Source organism: Chroicocephalus ridibundus, chromosome 5, assembly GCF_963924245.1.
Source record: "Chroicocephalus ridibundus chromosome 5, bChrRid1.1, whole genome shotgun sequence".
Taxonomy (NCBI): domain Eukaryota; kingdom Metazoa; phylum Chordata; class Aves; order Charadriiformes; family Laridae; genus Chroicocephalus; species Chroicocephalus ridibundus.
Window position 1 is genome coordinate 74,917,469 of NC_086288.1, and position 14,679 is coordinate 74,932,147.

The 14,679-nt window shown below is 40.3% G+C and overlaps 1 protein-coding gene across 1 annotated transcript in view; it reads left to right on the plus strand.

Moving 5' to 3' along the window:
• Window positions 1-6,748: 6,748 nt before the first annotated feature.
• Window positions 6,749-14,679, plus strand: part of SLC7A2 (solute carrier family 7 member 2) — a 62,186-nt gene continuing 54,255 nt past the window's right edge. The window contains exon 1 of the mRNA XM_063336417.1: window positions 6,749-6,864. The gene's annotated coding sequence lies outside the window, so the exon portion shown is untranslated. The remainder of the gene's footprint in view (window positions 6,865-14,679) is intronic.

Here is a 14,679-nt window from a genome sequence, read left to right on the forward strand (position 1 = left end):
CAGGAGCTGATTTAGGAAAGCTGGAAGTTCTGGTAGGTAGGAGCTCTAGGATACAGTGTAAAACCGCAGAACTAAGACTAGTATGTCTGGTGGAAGTCAAAGCAATAGATTATTAATTAGTTAAGACCAATGCCATTGATGTAGAATTGCCTTTGGCATTAAAATTAACTATCTGGCTGAAACACACGGGATAGCTCATGTTTCTCACAATGTGTCTACACTGCACAACTGGCATATAGTGAAGAAGAGCCTGACCAAACTCTAAGAGATCCAAGTTTGCACGTCAGGAAAAATCTAACAGCAGTGACACAAAGCTCTCCATGAACAGTTATCAGAACCCAGAATCAAAGACTTGCTTGTTAAAAGAAAACCTGAGTATCTTTACATAGAGGTCCATTCTCAACTGTGAACTCTTTTTCAGGAATCCCAGAAGCTCAGTGAGATAGCATCTGTATCTGGTTATCTGAGCTTCATAAATCACAGGCAAGATACTTTCTCCCCCTCTAAACTGAAAGTTTGGACTCTTCAAGACAGCTAGGTGTCTGAGGACATTAGGTCAAACAGTCCATGGGCTCTGCTGATGCTGGGAAAGAGGAAAAGTTTATGGTTCAGAAGCTATTCTGAGTTTGCAGAACTGCTAACGATAACGGTACCCCACAGCATTACTTTTGCAGTACTGTATTTAGAAAGAAGTTCCAGTTTAAGCCTTAGCAGTTCACCTCTGCTGGAACACATTGTTGTTCTTTTTGCTGTCCCCCGTACCAGCTGAACCTCCACTGGCAGATGCTGGTTTTGTGCAGAACTCCATCGAGTAGTGCATATAATGCATATATGTATAAATATTACCTACAATTTCTGAACTCAACAAGCCCCTCTACACAGATCAGACTGCAAAACCTGAACCTATTTCATGTTTTAGGAAGACTCAAAAAACAAAATCACAACCCCATCCTAATCAAAGAAATTACCTCCTCCACCTCTTTCAGACAAATTAAGGTGTCAGTTTGACGTACTGCTCATGTGGAAAAGTAGAAGAGATGAAAAGAAGCCAACCCTCACAATCCCATAAGGCACATTTCATTCTTTAAATGTGCCAAAACTCATGTTGTCTGGTTCAGCTTCAGCAAGTCACCTAATATATCTTACTGAGGCAGCTCATGTGATTCATTATGGCTAATCAAACCTTAAGTACTTAGGCAAATTCTGACTGCAGAAGAGAATATGTTGAGGCTGTGAACAGCGCCTGCGCACAGGAGACTGAAAAGCGGTGGTTAATATGTAAGCAACCTGCCGATAACTGTAACAAAAAGCATGTTTTCTTTGCTGGTGGGGCTGGGCACGTTTCTTGGCATGTGCACCTTCCACTTTTAGAAGTCTCATTGACACGGCCTCGGTTGCTCAACAGCTGAGACTTGCCATAGGTTGCTAGAGGTACTTGTTGGTTACCTCAGCGTTGCTCCCTGGAAAACAGAAGGTGATTGCAGCTCTCCTGCCACTCCCCCTCACACTCCCCTCGGTACACCCCCTTCGGGTCTCGAATGGCAGCCCTGCTTTACGTAGCTGAAGATCAAGGCCTGCCAAAACTTTTTTCCTACTGTTATGGAAAAGCAATAATTCATTTCTGACTCTACATAGCAAAGATCTCTAAAGAAAATAAACCTCCAAACTGTTGCAAAGACTTAAAATTGTCATCCAGTCTTCATGTAAATATACTTTTAAAACTTCATACCTTTTTTTTCTGCAACTGTGTAATGAATTATTTACAGAGATACACCACTTTTGTGTGATTTATTTAGATGTTCTTTTGTTGTTGTTCAATCTAATAAAACACAGTGCTTTTTATTTATTAACACAGATTAAAAATACTTCTTGGCTTTTTATTTTTTTTTTCCTTTGCGAACTTTTTTCATTCTGTGTTTGTATTTGAAGAGTTTAAAGGACAATCTGTCCTGCATAATAAAAGCTCTTATTTATCTAGTGGCTGGCTAAATGTATTCCAGGCAGGCAAAACGTGAAGCTTCTGTTCTGCCAAGTAATTCTGTCATGACCTGCTGGGTATTAACCTGTTTGCAAGGAAGAGTGCCTTCATTTTTATGGCATTTGTATTCCTCACAGAATCACTCACTATGAATAACATTGCTAGGGATTAGGTGAAGAAGGGGGAGGAGGCTACAGACCAGCCTCTTCGCCCCAAATCACCAGCCAGCACAGCTCACAAGGACATTAAAAGCTCTACCAAGTACCTTCCCTCAGAAAAAAATTCCCTGAAAACATTATTAATAGAATTAGTGTACCTATCCCCATAGCTAAGTACTCATAAACGAACTTTATTTTATAAGGTGTGATACCTTTGGTGGGAATATTGGGTTGCTTAGAGAAATGTATTCTTTTCCTGTCTCTTCCCTCTTTGCCAACCTGCCTCTCTGCTTTTTTGAGCCTTTTTGCATAATGCATCAATGACCTATGAGGCGGGGATGGTATCCTATATTCTGTTATACACATTAGTTACAATTAGTATCACGAACCGTATCTAAAAGCACGTCAGACTCCAAAATCAGGAGAGTTGTTTAAAAGTCATCAGGTTTTTATGTTGTTTATCTTCAGAGCCTTCTTTTCTGAGCCTCACTTGGAACAAGATGTGTGTTTTCCAGGTTTTTCTTTACAAAGACATTTTCTCCCACACACTCAAGATGTGGAAGAAAGCATTTTAAGACTCATAATGAGATTGTAGCGGTTAGCAGTACTGGTGCCTGTTTGGATGGCACAGCTCTGAAAATCTCACATATACAGAGCAATCTGAAATTCAGAGCAAAAGAGGGGGATATCTTTATATGCATCACCTCCACTATATGATGAATTTCTTCTCCAGGTATATGTGCCATCACACACACACACAGATAACCACCCTATTCATTCTCACTGACTGGCCATTATTTTTTCGTACTTTTATCTAGTTATTTGATTTCATGAAAACCATTTAATAGCAGCAGACTGGCCCACAGAGACTGAAAACTGTGAAAATAAGGCTACTTTAATTAAATATTTAAATGGAAAATTGTGTGTTTAGACTTCAAGAATATAAGTTTACATGTGTTCATTAAGTATATTAACACTTATCTCTTCAACGTTTCCTTCTGTCAATGCATCCCACAAGACAATCAATACTCGGAACAGAGACAAAAAAACCAACCTAGTGAAAAACAGAATGGTGAAAGGAATACATTAACGGGGAAAAGACTATAATTTACAGAATGAGAACCCAGTCCTACATTTCTATTGCATCACTCAAGTAGAAGATTGAAGAGTGGGGGTTTTCCCCGCTTTTTTTAGAGGATGAGCCATTTTTACCTTTGTTTTGTACACATGATAAAAATCTCATTGCTTTTATCAGCTAAAGACGGAATGGAGAATGGTCATTTTGTATTTGTGCAGTAATAGCACACACAGTACAGCAATAACAAGATGGGTAACTGCTAATTTCACAAAAGTAATTTTGTATCACAAATTTGGTGAGACTAATTTATTCTGTTGGGCTTTAGCATCTAACTTCTGACATGTAATGCAGTATAATCACACAGTGATTAATCACACTTAGTACAACTTCCATATTTAGAAATCCAGTTAATCTGAAAGTACCCTTCAATGGTATTCAGAAGATTTTATGCATCACACACATCATTTATTGATATGGATTAGAATATTTAGTCAAAACTGTTGTCCTGCACACATGGCAAGGGCAACAGCAAATAATTTTCTGATTGCCAATGTTTTGGTTGGATAGGTTTCCCATTAGTAACATAATTTCTCTGATTAATCTTCGCTGTACTGCTTAAGTTAATGATGTATCTATTTTTTAGTAGGCTGATGACACTCCCTACTATACCTGAAATGTCCAGAAAAGGGAAGATGAGAAATTCTACTGCGAATGTAGAAGTAAAAGTAGTCCAACCACATGGGAATAAAACACGAGTGTTTAAGAGGATGGTCCATGATTTATTCTTCTGCAGATAAACAGAAAATTGTTCATTCCTCTGAGCTACTTCCATAGTGCTAAGTCACTAAACAGTCACTCCACAAATACGTTTCTGCTCTTTTTATTTTGTCAGGTTGACCCCCTGCACGGTCATGTGAAGTAAGAGACTCCCAGTGTAAGTGCTGAATCAGAAATACAGATTCTTGTCTTCTTTCAGATTTGCAGTTCTGAAAGAGTTTCTCTGTGGAAGGAGAAAGACAAAACCTAGACAGGTTAAAGATGGAATTTGATCTACTTGTGAAAGGAGCTTTACAATGTCCTAGTCTCAACAAGGACAATAAATGTACTTTTGGGTATTTCCATACAGCAGTCCAGGCAGTATCTAATAGCATAGTGATGGCAACAGGGATCTCATTCACCTGGACTCATTCTTGTCTGTTTACCTGTAGTCATGGACTGAGCATGAAGCTTCTTGCTGACTCTAAACACGCCCAGGAAGCTTTGGTAAATAAACAAAAAATTCTTGGGCATGTTTGTAGTCATCACTGAGCTCCATGACTCTACTAGTTTCTGATCTAGCCGGTTTAGAGTTGGATTGGGAGTGTGTTTGTGAGGCTGGAATAACTGCCATTTGCTTTTGAATCAGCAATAAATTGAAGGCTGACAATCTGAGTTTGAGCCCCTCAAAGTGGGAACCATTCCAAAAACAGGCACTTCACCTTGGCTGCACAGTTAAAGGACTTTCCACTGAAGCAAAGGAAAGCCGCGGCTGCGCAGGACTACCAGACCTCCCAGAAACACGCCTGCTGAGCTCTGTGACACTGCTGCTTTTTAAAAAAGACGTTACGGATCTGTCAACATTTCAAAGCCAGTGACAGAGAGAGCAGGGTGAAGCCATTCAGTTGTTAACAGAGCAACAGAGTGTAATTAGGGCTGAGATAATATCTGCCCATTTCTCCTGTTCTAGGTGGCGGCATTTCAAAACCTCATTTATACTGGATGTAAATATCTACATTCAAACTTTACAGGCAGTATTGATGGAGGAAGACACACACATACACATGACCACTTCAGGTGGCATTTCACAGACGAAAAAAAAGTCCTTTGGTCTAATAGCTGAAATGTACACCATTAAATATTAATTACTTAACTGTAAGGAATATTGGTCTTCATCATGGAAAGAACAATATTTAAGACAGACAACTCCTTGCCTGAAGAGCAAATGGTATTCAGACCCAAAAAATGAAACAGAAGGGAATATATTCAATCCACAAGTATTCTACAAAAAAAAAAAAAAGAGATCTAGGGGTGTTGAGGGTGAACCAAGTCTTCATGGGCTTTGCCTGGATCTTGCACAGAACGTGGCATTAGCCTCTTCAGGAAAGCCTATGGATATGGAGCAGGTAGAAGCAGTGTAGGGCTGGTATAAAATCCTTATGGAAATACGTTAGCTTTATTTTTGGTGAAATGCAAGCTAAGTAACTAGCTTGAACTGAGGACAGTTGGAGCTGATGCGTGAACGCTAATCTTTTTCAAAATTACCTTAAGCAAATTTGAAGGCCAGTTGACAGCAATTTATCTAACAGTTTACCCCAGCAGTGAAATGTTGGTTACACTTCATCTACTGATAGCACAAGGTTTGGGTACTATAATACAAAATTTGTTGGAAAGTTGTGATCTAAGCAAAAAAGTTCACAGAATCACAGAATGGTTCGGGTTGGAAGGGACCTTAAACATCATCTAGTTCCACCCCCCTGCCCTGGGCAGGGACACCTCCCACCAGACCAGGCTGCTCCAAGCCCCGTCCAACCTGGCCTTGAACCCCTCCAGGGATGGGGCAGCCACAGCTTCTCTGGGCAACCTGGGCCAGGGGCTCACCACCCTCACAGTAAAGAATTTTTTCGTGATATCCAATCTAAATCTCCCCTCTTTCAGTTTGAGGCCATTACCCTGTGTCCTATCACTACACTCCCTGATCAGGAGTCCCTCCCCATCCTTCCTGTGGGCTCCCTTCAGGTACTGGAAGGCCGCCATAAGGTCTCCCTGGAGCCTTCTCTTCTCCAGGCTGATTAAAGTTAGATTTAAAGATTTCACATAAAAATCCAAAGACTTATTTTTGCAAGTCAGATGTGTTGTTAGTTCTGGTGTCCACAGCACAACTTCTGTTTTCTTAAAAACCACAATAAGGATATGTGTTTGTGTTTATATATATATATAATGCATGTATGCACGTATATGTGCACGCATATGCCGTATACATGTATATGTATATATAAAGTATGTCCGCACGTATATATGTGCACACACACCATATTCAGTGACAGAATGTCACAGAAGAGAGATAAGCAGATCCACAGCCAAAATTTTTAAGGGTATTCCCCATGATCTGACGTCTTCAAATTATAGTGTTGAAAGGATGCAAGTAGAATATATGCAGGGGAAAAGAGATTATGATTGTAAGATTTATTCTGGCTATTCTTAATGTCAGTTATTCTTAGCATTAGTTATTCTTAGCCTAAGACTATTCTTAGCCCTAAAATGAGGGTTTTTTTTAAGATATCTGCCCCAGGGGAACGATTTGAATTAATTTAGGCTGCAGGAGAGGGAGGCACAAAACCTCTCCAACCTGTGGGCAAGGCAGAACTGCCAAGTCCCAGCCACCTCGAACTATGACAAGGCTGGCAGGGAGAGGCAATTTATGGAGCTGGGTGCCTGAGGCTGAGGGGAGGAGAGGAGGGGAGGGCGGGAAGGGGGTTAGCCGGCCCCTCTCTCCTCTGGGGGTAAGGCCGGCCATGGGGGCTTCCTGAGAGGAGGAGCGCCTCGCCTGAGAGAAACCCGCCGCCGCCACCGCACCTACCCGCCGCCACCTCAGCGAGCCGTGTCCGGGATCCGTAAGTCTGTGAGGCGGGGTGGGGGGTGGTCCTTCTACCGTCTTTCGGGACAGGGTGGGCGAGGGGTTGTGGGGAAGCGGCTCTACTGGGGCTTCCCGCCTGCCTGGGACGCGGGGGCGAGGGGTTCCCCCTCGCCCCCGCGTCCCAGCCAGGCGGGAGGCCCCGGTGCGCTGTTGGAGGGGCTGGGACCCCCCGTGAGGGAAATGGCGGCTGCTGCCCCCGTCGCCGTCCCCGCCGGCTGCCTTGAGGGTTTTGAAGTGAAGCTGCTCTCCCTGGGTTCCCGCCAAGCTCCCTCAAGCACCGACTTTCCCCGAAGGTGCCACCCGTGAGGGGTTTTGACTGGATTTTAAAGCGTGCAGTGGCCTTTTGAGAAGCTGAGGGAATCGCCTTTCAGCGATCCTTAGCTGTGGTAAAGCAAGTTTAGGAAGCATAAGGTTCTCCTTCCCTTCTGCCGACTTTGCATGTTTAAATATAGAAATGTGTTGGATGTATATGTCATCCAGCGTGTAACGCTACTGGCAGCTGGGGAAAGCTAGCCCAATAAAATAATACTTAAAATGTATATGTATCTGAAGCGGGAGAACAACATCCTTCATTTTAAAATATTGTTTATCACCATGATACCGTTGGGATGACAGAGTGCTGTGGGTTCTGCTGCAAGTCTGGGTGAACTCCACTAAAACAGCTGAAATAAACTAGTGGGTTTTTTTGGGGGGTGTGTGTAATATCACACCCCTTGGTTCTGACAGTGAGTGTACTTTCTGCAGATTGTTATGCTGGTGTTTAACACATCATTCTAGCCAAAGGAATTTACCTGTGAAAGGGGTAGAAGTTTCCTCAAGTTTGGCCCCAGTTGTAAAAGGAACTCCTTCAAGCCCGCCCTCTGCTTCAAGCATTTTAATACCTAATGCGTATTTGTTTTAAAAGCTTTCAACCGCATTTCTCATTGTATTCTTTCTAATTGAAACCAAAACAAACACATTGGGAGGCATTCAGATGTTTCAGAGATGGGGAGTGTAAGGCAAGGGATCATGGCATATGGAACTCATGTATATATTGAAACAAGCCGATGGTGGTTTGTTTATGTTAGAAAGACAAAATAAATTCTATTAAAAGTTCACGTAGACACTATGCAGATTCAGTACACAGTGGATCTTGGATTAGAATTTGGATTACACGGTGTAGAAAATGTTTTGAGTTCTGGTCTGTGTTACCTAATGGCATTAAAACATTGACAGTAAAAATAGGCATCAGGTCTATACAAAACCCAAACTTGTTTTCACTGACATCTGTAAAGTGCTATATAGTCGGTCAGAAAAAGACATGGTGCCAGCCCAACTCCTGTAAGCAGATGTCGGTTGCTGCAGTTGGTTACATTTGGCACTACCCCTGCCCATGCAATTCTTCTAAACCCTGATGGGCTCTGATGCAAATTGGGACAGGAATAAAACAACCCCACAGAGACATAAGTAGCCGTAATCATACCTTTTGAAAGGTGCAGTGAATTTTTGCATGAATAATGTACACTTTTAGTCTTTTGCCACATGTTGTGATGAAGATTATCCATGCGTGGAGTAATCTTCTGTCTAACTGCTCTTACTAAAATACAACTTTTGATTCTTCAGACTTGGATGAAGGCTGGCATTTCATGAAGTTTTAATGCAACAAAGTTTTGATGCCAACGCTCACCATGTGGGCTAGTGTGTACATGCATAAATGGTCTGACCAATATTCTTGACCTTAGTAAAAATGTACTTGACAATATGAACGAATATGTAGCTACTTCTAGCTTTGTACACACTTGTGGATTAAACCAAAATCAGTTGCCATTTTCTTAATAAATTCATGTATTAAGCATATTTTCAACCTGTCTGTATATAATTCTAACTTTTTTTAAGCTTAAGGTTATAGTTAACAAGGTACTTAAAGATGACAATGAATTTGGAGTCAATGTCATAAGTTATTGATACCATTTATTAGCTGCTTTATGGGGATGTTTGCTATAAGAATATATTGGCATAATAAGTGGCAGTGAGTACAAAAAGGCAGGTAAGATAAAAGGAGAATAATAATTTAAACATTTTTAAAACGTACTTTTTCACTTTATAAGTGTTTTGGTAACAATGCATTTTGAAGGGGGAGGCTTCTGTTCGTAAATTAGTGGTTGCAGATGGCTGTTACAATGACTAAAACCAGACAGAACTCCTGGGTAAGTATGTTGAATACAAAGATCCAGCAGCTTAGAATTCCTCTAGGTGGAGATAATTGCAAAAAACCCATGTATCTTAAGTGAAAAGATGTGAAACTTAATTTTACAAGTGTGGGGAAATCAAGCAGAGATTAACTCTGCAACTGTGGGGAATACCCACACATCAGCTTAAGTCAATGTGTTCTTTTGTTTGCTTGAAAATGCACATAGCTTCTATCTTTCAGCTTGCATGCAGTGCAGAGTAACTGGGAAAAGGTGTGACATGCATTCATTGCAAAATGAAATGTACTGAAAGGTGCTGTGAAGATTTAGTTCCTCCTTTTGTGCCTTGGCAGATTTTTGTTCATTTTGCAGTGGACTTATTTTTAAGACAGAGGCGAACAAAGGGGAAAGACTGCAGATGATCAAAAAGAGCTGAAGCTAAATCTCATTCCCTAAGTTGTCACAGAGGTTGTAAGATGATAACATTTTCTCAGCTTTACTCATGTAGCTTTTGATCATCTTTGCCCATCTTGGTTCTGTAGATATTTTGACATCTGTCTATGATGATACAGGTATCATATATCAAAAAAAAAAAACCCAAAAAAAACCCCGACAAAACATGGCATGTTTTCCTGGTTTGCTTGCTGTCTTGTTTTTAACCAGAATTCTCCCCAGCTCATTGGATGAGATACTTCATGGTAGAACCCTTTAGGGAATCTTTCATTTACATGGGCAATATTAGGTAGGGCATTAGCTTAAAATATAGCATGCATTGTAGGCTACCACTCCTGTCTTTGACTTATTGTTCTTTTTTGATTCTGGAATGAGCAACTTTCTGCCATTTCTTTTCCCTTTTTCCCTCACGTACTTCCCAGGCAGGTTGGGATCTATTAATGCCATGTAGCCAAAGATACAGAAAACAGTTAGCAATGACATTTGTATGCATTTTTGTGACTTTAAAGCAGAACTTCATGTATTCACATTAGCTTTTTACATAGTAAGACACTGAAAATTATTTTATATGCTGCTGAAATTATTAAAAAGTATATAAAATACTTGGAGTCGTGTTTCTGTGTCTTAAAAGTTTTCATGTATCTGCAAGTGCTCACCTTTATGACACCTTTGCTGGTTATCACATTGCCTTCAGTCCCTCAGTGTCACAATACAATTCCGATCCTCAGTCTTGTCGATTCTTCAACCTGTGCATTGTCCAGTTGGGGTAAAAATCATCCTCATTCCACTGGTTTAGCAGCTAAACAGTTTAGTAAGGGTAAGTCAAGTGATGGGGCTGTTGGAAGCAAACGGTTGAGCTTTCAGAAAATGATGAACATGTTCTCCTCTGCTGGGAAAAGCATTCGTGTAAGTGATTTGCCACTACAACTCCAGAGAGAGTTATAAAGGTTACTAGTAAAAGTGGCTTCTGGGATTCCTAAGTTTAGTCAATGCTGACAGTCATCCAAGATCCACAATATTATCTTGCCTGATCTCAAAATTGTAATTCATCTGAGTGGACATACTCCAAGGGGAAGATCATTATGAAATGCACTGAACGTTTTTGTTGTCTTCACTAGTTCCTGCATAGGATTACATACGTATGGAATGAGAGATTTCTGAATGTACATAGGATACTGGTGGGGAAATGTATTGCACGTGCTTGACCACAGAACAAGCAGTTAGCTCAGGACATCTTGCTCTACACAGCTGGAGAAGAAATGCACCATTACCTTGAATAAAGCATTCTGCTAGTGAGATGATTGTTGCAGCTCTCTTAATGTTGAGATAGGATCTACAGAAACTTTGCACATGGATATCCTTTCCATCAGTCTCACTTGACCGTGAGTAGAAATGAGGGTGGGCAGGTTGTGACAGTCTAAAAAGTTGATAGTCTAATGGTGTTGGGTCTGTGCTTATTGAATGTAACTAGGGGAGACCTGCTGTTGTAATAGCACACATAAAAAATGTTCACATCTATGCTTTATTTACTATGGCCATTAAGATTCTGTCCTAGACTGCGTAGACTCCCATATATGTGTGATGGTTTTGTATATACATACATGCACACCCAATACATGTTACAAAGAACTAAGCGTCAAATTAGAGTAGAATATTAGTATGGTTAAACTTAATGACAGAGGCCCTCACAAATAAAGTATACATCTGTGCACATATCATAAAGTTAGTAGAATCCTGAAGTATGACCTAGCCTCTCAAAATGTAGCCCAGAGAGCACTGAATTCACATTTTGAATGGTATGGAATAGCAATGGGAAGGGCATCACAGCTCTTCTAACAGCTAGCTACTCGAGTTCGGGTTATGACTTCTTGAAACAGCATGATATTATCTAAAACTAGTTTACATAAGAATCCAGGCCAAAGGATGACTTCTCCAAAACTTATTTTGGAAGGGCAGAATCTCTTACTAGTGTCTGAATGGCTGCACGCATCTGACAAATAGAAGTAAACCAGCCACACAGGAAAAAAAGTTGAGGAAACAATCATATATAAACCATCACATTATTGTCATGGTTGCCCACAGACTCTTGTTCTTCTTCCATCTCACTTTTTCAATTACCTTTTCCTACCACACCCAGTAGTTAATGTAGGTGACCCGTAAAGGACTCCGTGCAGTTGCTAGAGAAAGGTGATGTTTGGTGGCCTCAGTTCCCTGTGACAACTCATCAGAAACGCAGCGGAGTGCACACAACAGCTGCTCTTTCTGATAAGTAATCAGAACGGGCAGAATCAGTGTTCATCATTCAGTGTTGCGCTGTAGTCCCCTGTATCACTAATGGCAAGGTGGTTTTGCCTCTTTGTGCTGACATCAGTTTTTAGAAACCTTGTATGGCTGCTCTCACTAAATTACCTCATTTCTGAAAATTATTTTGTCAGGTGTACTACCGGAAAGGGATGGTACTTGATTAGATTCATCCAATTGTACTGGTTTTTGGAGAGTAGCAGTTTATCTGCTGTAGAAAGGTGACAAAATGTAGAAAGATGTCAACTGACATCCAAATAAATACATTTTCTTCATCGATCTTCTGCAAGGAACTTAACTAGGAATCATTTGTCAGTTGAGACTGGACTGAAGGAAAAGACAAATACCAAAAGTAATTTTGCCAGACTTTACTAACATCTTCTGTGTTTAATATACAACTTCACTTCATCTGTGCTTTTTGCTTTCCAGAATAAAGTGATTTTTTTTTGAGAAATGTATGGAATAAATTTATTTTTGCTTTAAAGAACATTCTTCTTTATGTGACTCTTTTTGGGGGGAGGGAGTTGGGTCCAATGCAATCTAATCTTCATTTCCTTTATTGTGGAAACAGTGAACGATGTGGATGACGTCTTCTATAGCTGTGTGAATTCAGGTAGCTAACCCCTGGCCCTAACCCATTTTGTTTGAAGTTAGTTAGTTTTTTGTCTGGAGTTTGCACGCTGTTTGACAAGATGGCAAAAGCGATTGTGTTTATTTTATTTTGTTTGTGCAGTACCATGTGCATTGTGGTTATTGAATAAATAATAATTGAAATGGAATTTGGAAGGGATTATTTATTGTTCTCTTCTCAGTTTCCGTAGGTTGAGAAACATCTCCATATTAGTTAAGGAAAATGTAACATTTGGATATCATGAAGATAACTGATTACTCCCATGAGGACTGAAATTAATTCCTCTGAATTCACTGTTTATGAGTGATTTGGTGTAATATGGATTTTATTCTGCCCTGAATGTTTTTGGACTGTCACGCAGTTGAGAGAAAACAATGGGATGTGACTTGACATGAAATACTTTCAGCACTGTGGATTAGATGAAACAGCTTGCGGATATATAGAATTAGCATGAATGTGATTCTTTCAAGGTACGCTGCTTCAGCGTGCCTTTTAGAAGCAGCAGTTTAGATGACTAGGCAGTATTTTTGATCCTTGTAATGATAGTCTAACTTGTTTTAGGGTTTAAAGTTAACAGTAAGTATTTGTGTGCAGTCAGTAGCAAAATTTAATTGCTTTGTTCTGCTGTAGAGATTCTAAGAGAGGGAGAACTTTTAAGGGCGGTACTGAAGAAGTATGTATCATGAAACATCACTTTTGTTGTGTGGAAATTGAAGGCCAGCAAAAAATCCTACATGTTTTTGCAGTAATAGGTATGTTGTAATTTGCATGTTCTGTTTTTAGAAACTCTGGATGTGTTACACCTATGCACTGCTTACCGAACTGCAACCACCCTCTCTACAGAGGCTCAAGGAGGGGCCCTGGGAGGTGAGCAATAAGAAGGGTTCTGCAGGTGTAACGTGTCTTCTCCTGTGTAAAGAGGGAAGTCCCAAGCTGGGGGCTTCCTTCAGGCCTGTTTGTAGAAAGTGCCTCTTATATTTATGAATTCATTGTTCAAAAAATTATTTTTCAGTAAGGCACGGGTATGCACTAGGTAAAGTGCTATGCTGACAAACTAGTAAGAGAAGAATGGCAGTTATCTAGAACAAGATCAATAAAAAGTTCCAATATAAATTTCATTGATATGAATTACCAAGAAGTACACAGTGCTTGGTTTGAAATACTATAAAATTTGCAATTATAATATTCAGTATCAGATGGAAAGGTCCGGAGAAGTTGAAAATAGTACTTCTTAAAACACCATCTATGAGGAGACTTCACTATTGCATCTAATAAACCTGCTTTAGGTTTTCACTCTTTTAAGGTGACCTATATACCTGTCCTTGCCATCCCTTGAAGTGTATCTTATCCTTTCTGTTAGTTTAATTCTGTGCCCCATTCTGAATTGGCCCACATAGTTACTATAAATAGAGATTAAAGTATCTTTTCAAGTTAATTCATAAAGCACATTGACTCCTAAGGAATCCAGATGGGCTAGTTGCTGTCCCTCATATTCTCACAGTGCTGTCTTTCCCATTTCCCAACTTATTTTTCAGTTCAGTAGAAACTGCTACACTTCATGTTTACATTAGTACCTGTGGAATAATGGTCTGTAGAGATTTGTGCTGGTGTAAACAAACAAACTATGCTTACAGCCCCATACCCTGACCATGCTGGAGCATCTATTTCCAACATCTTTGGAAACAGATTATAGAGGTGAAGCATTTTTCCTAAGGTCCATAACTGCCTTCTCCCAGTATTTGTATTTTTCTGCCTTCTTGTCCAGAGCCAAGTGGCTTCTTGTCATTTCTCCATTTATGTGAAAGACCTAAGTACCTGTCAGAAAGTAAAGTCGATATCCTTATTGTTTTCCAGTATTCAAATGCTTTAAGCCAAATCCACCAGATCCAGTCAGACTCTTCTTGTGGTCTAAACAACTGGGTGGGATTTCAGCACATTAATCTTGTTTAGTTGCCACTTATGTGGCTAAAAAGACTATTATGAGGTTCTCCCTGGTAGTTCGTTTTCTGTAGCAGTGGTAGCTGCAGATGAGATGCTGTGTAGGGAAGCAACGGCGATTCACATGGTGTTTGCTCCTGAGAGTTGCAACGGGAGCAAATGAGTATCGATACCTTCTTTAAGGCATGTGGTAAAACCCAGATCACCTGAGAACTTCAGGTTTTTGGTCACATTTTGCATAAATTCTTGTGCTGCTTAGAAGTTAAGTTATGAGCATTGTTGATCAGGTCTGCATTGTTCT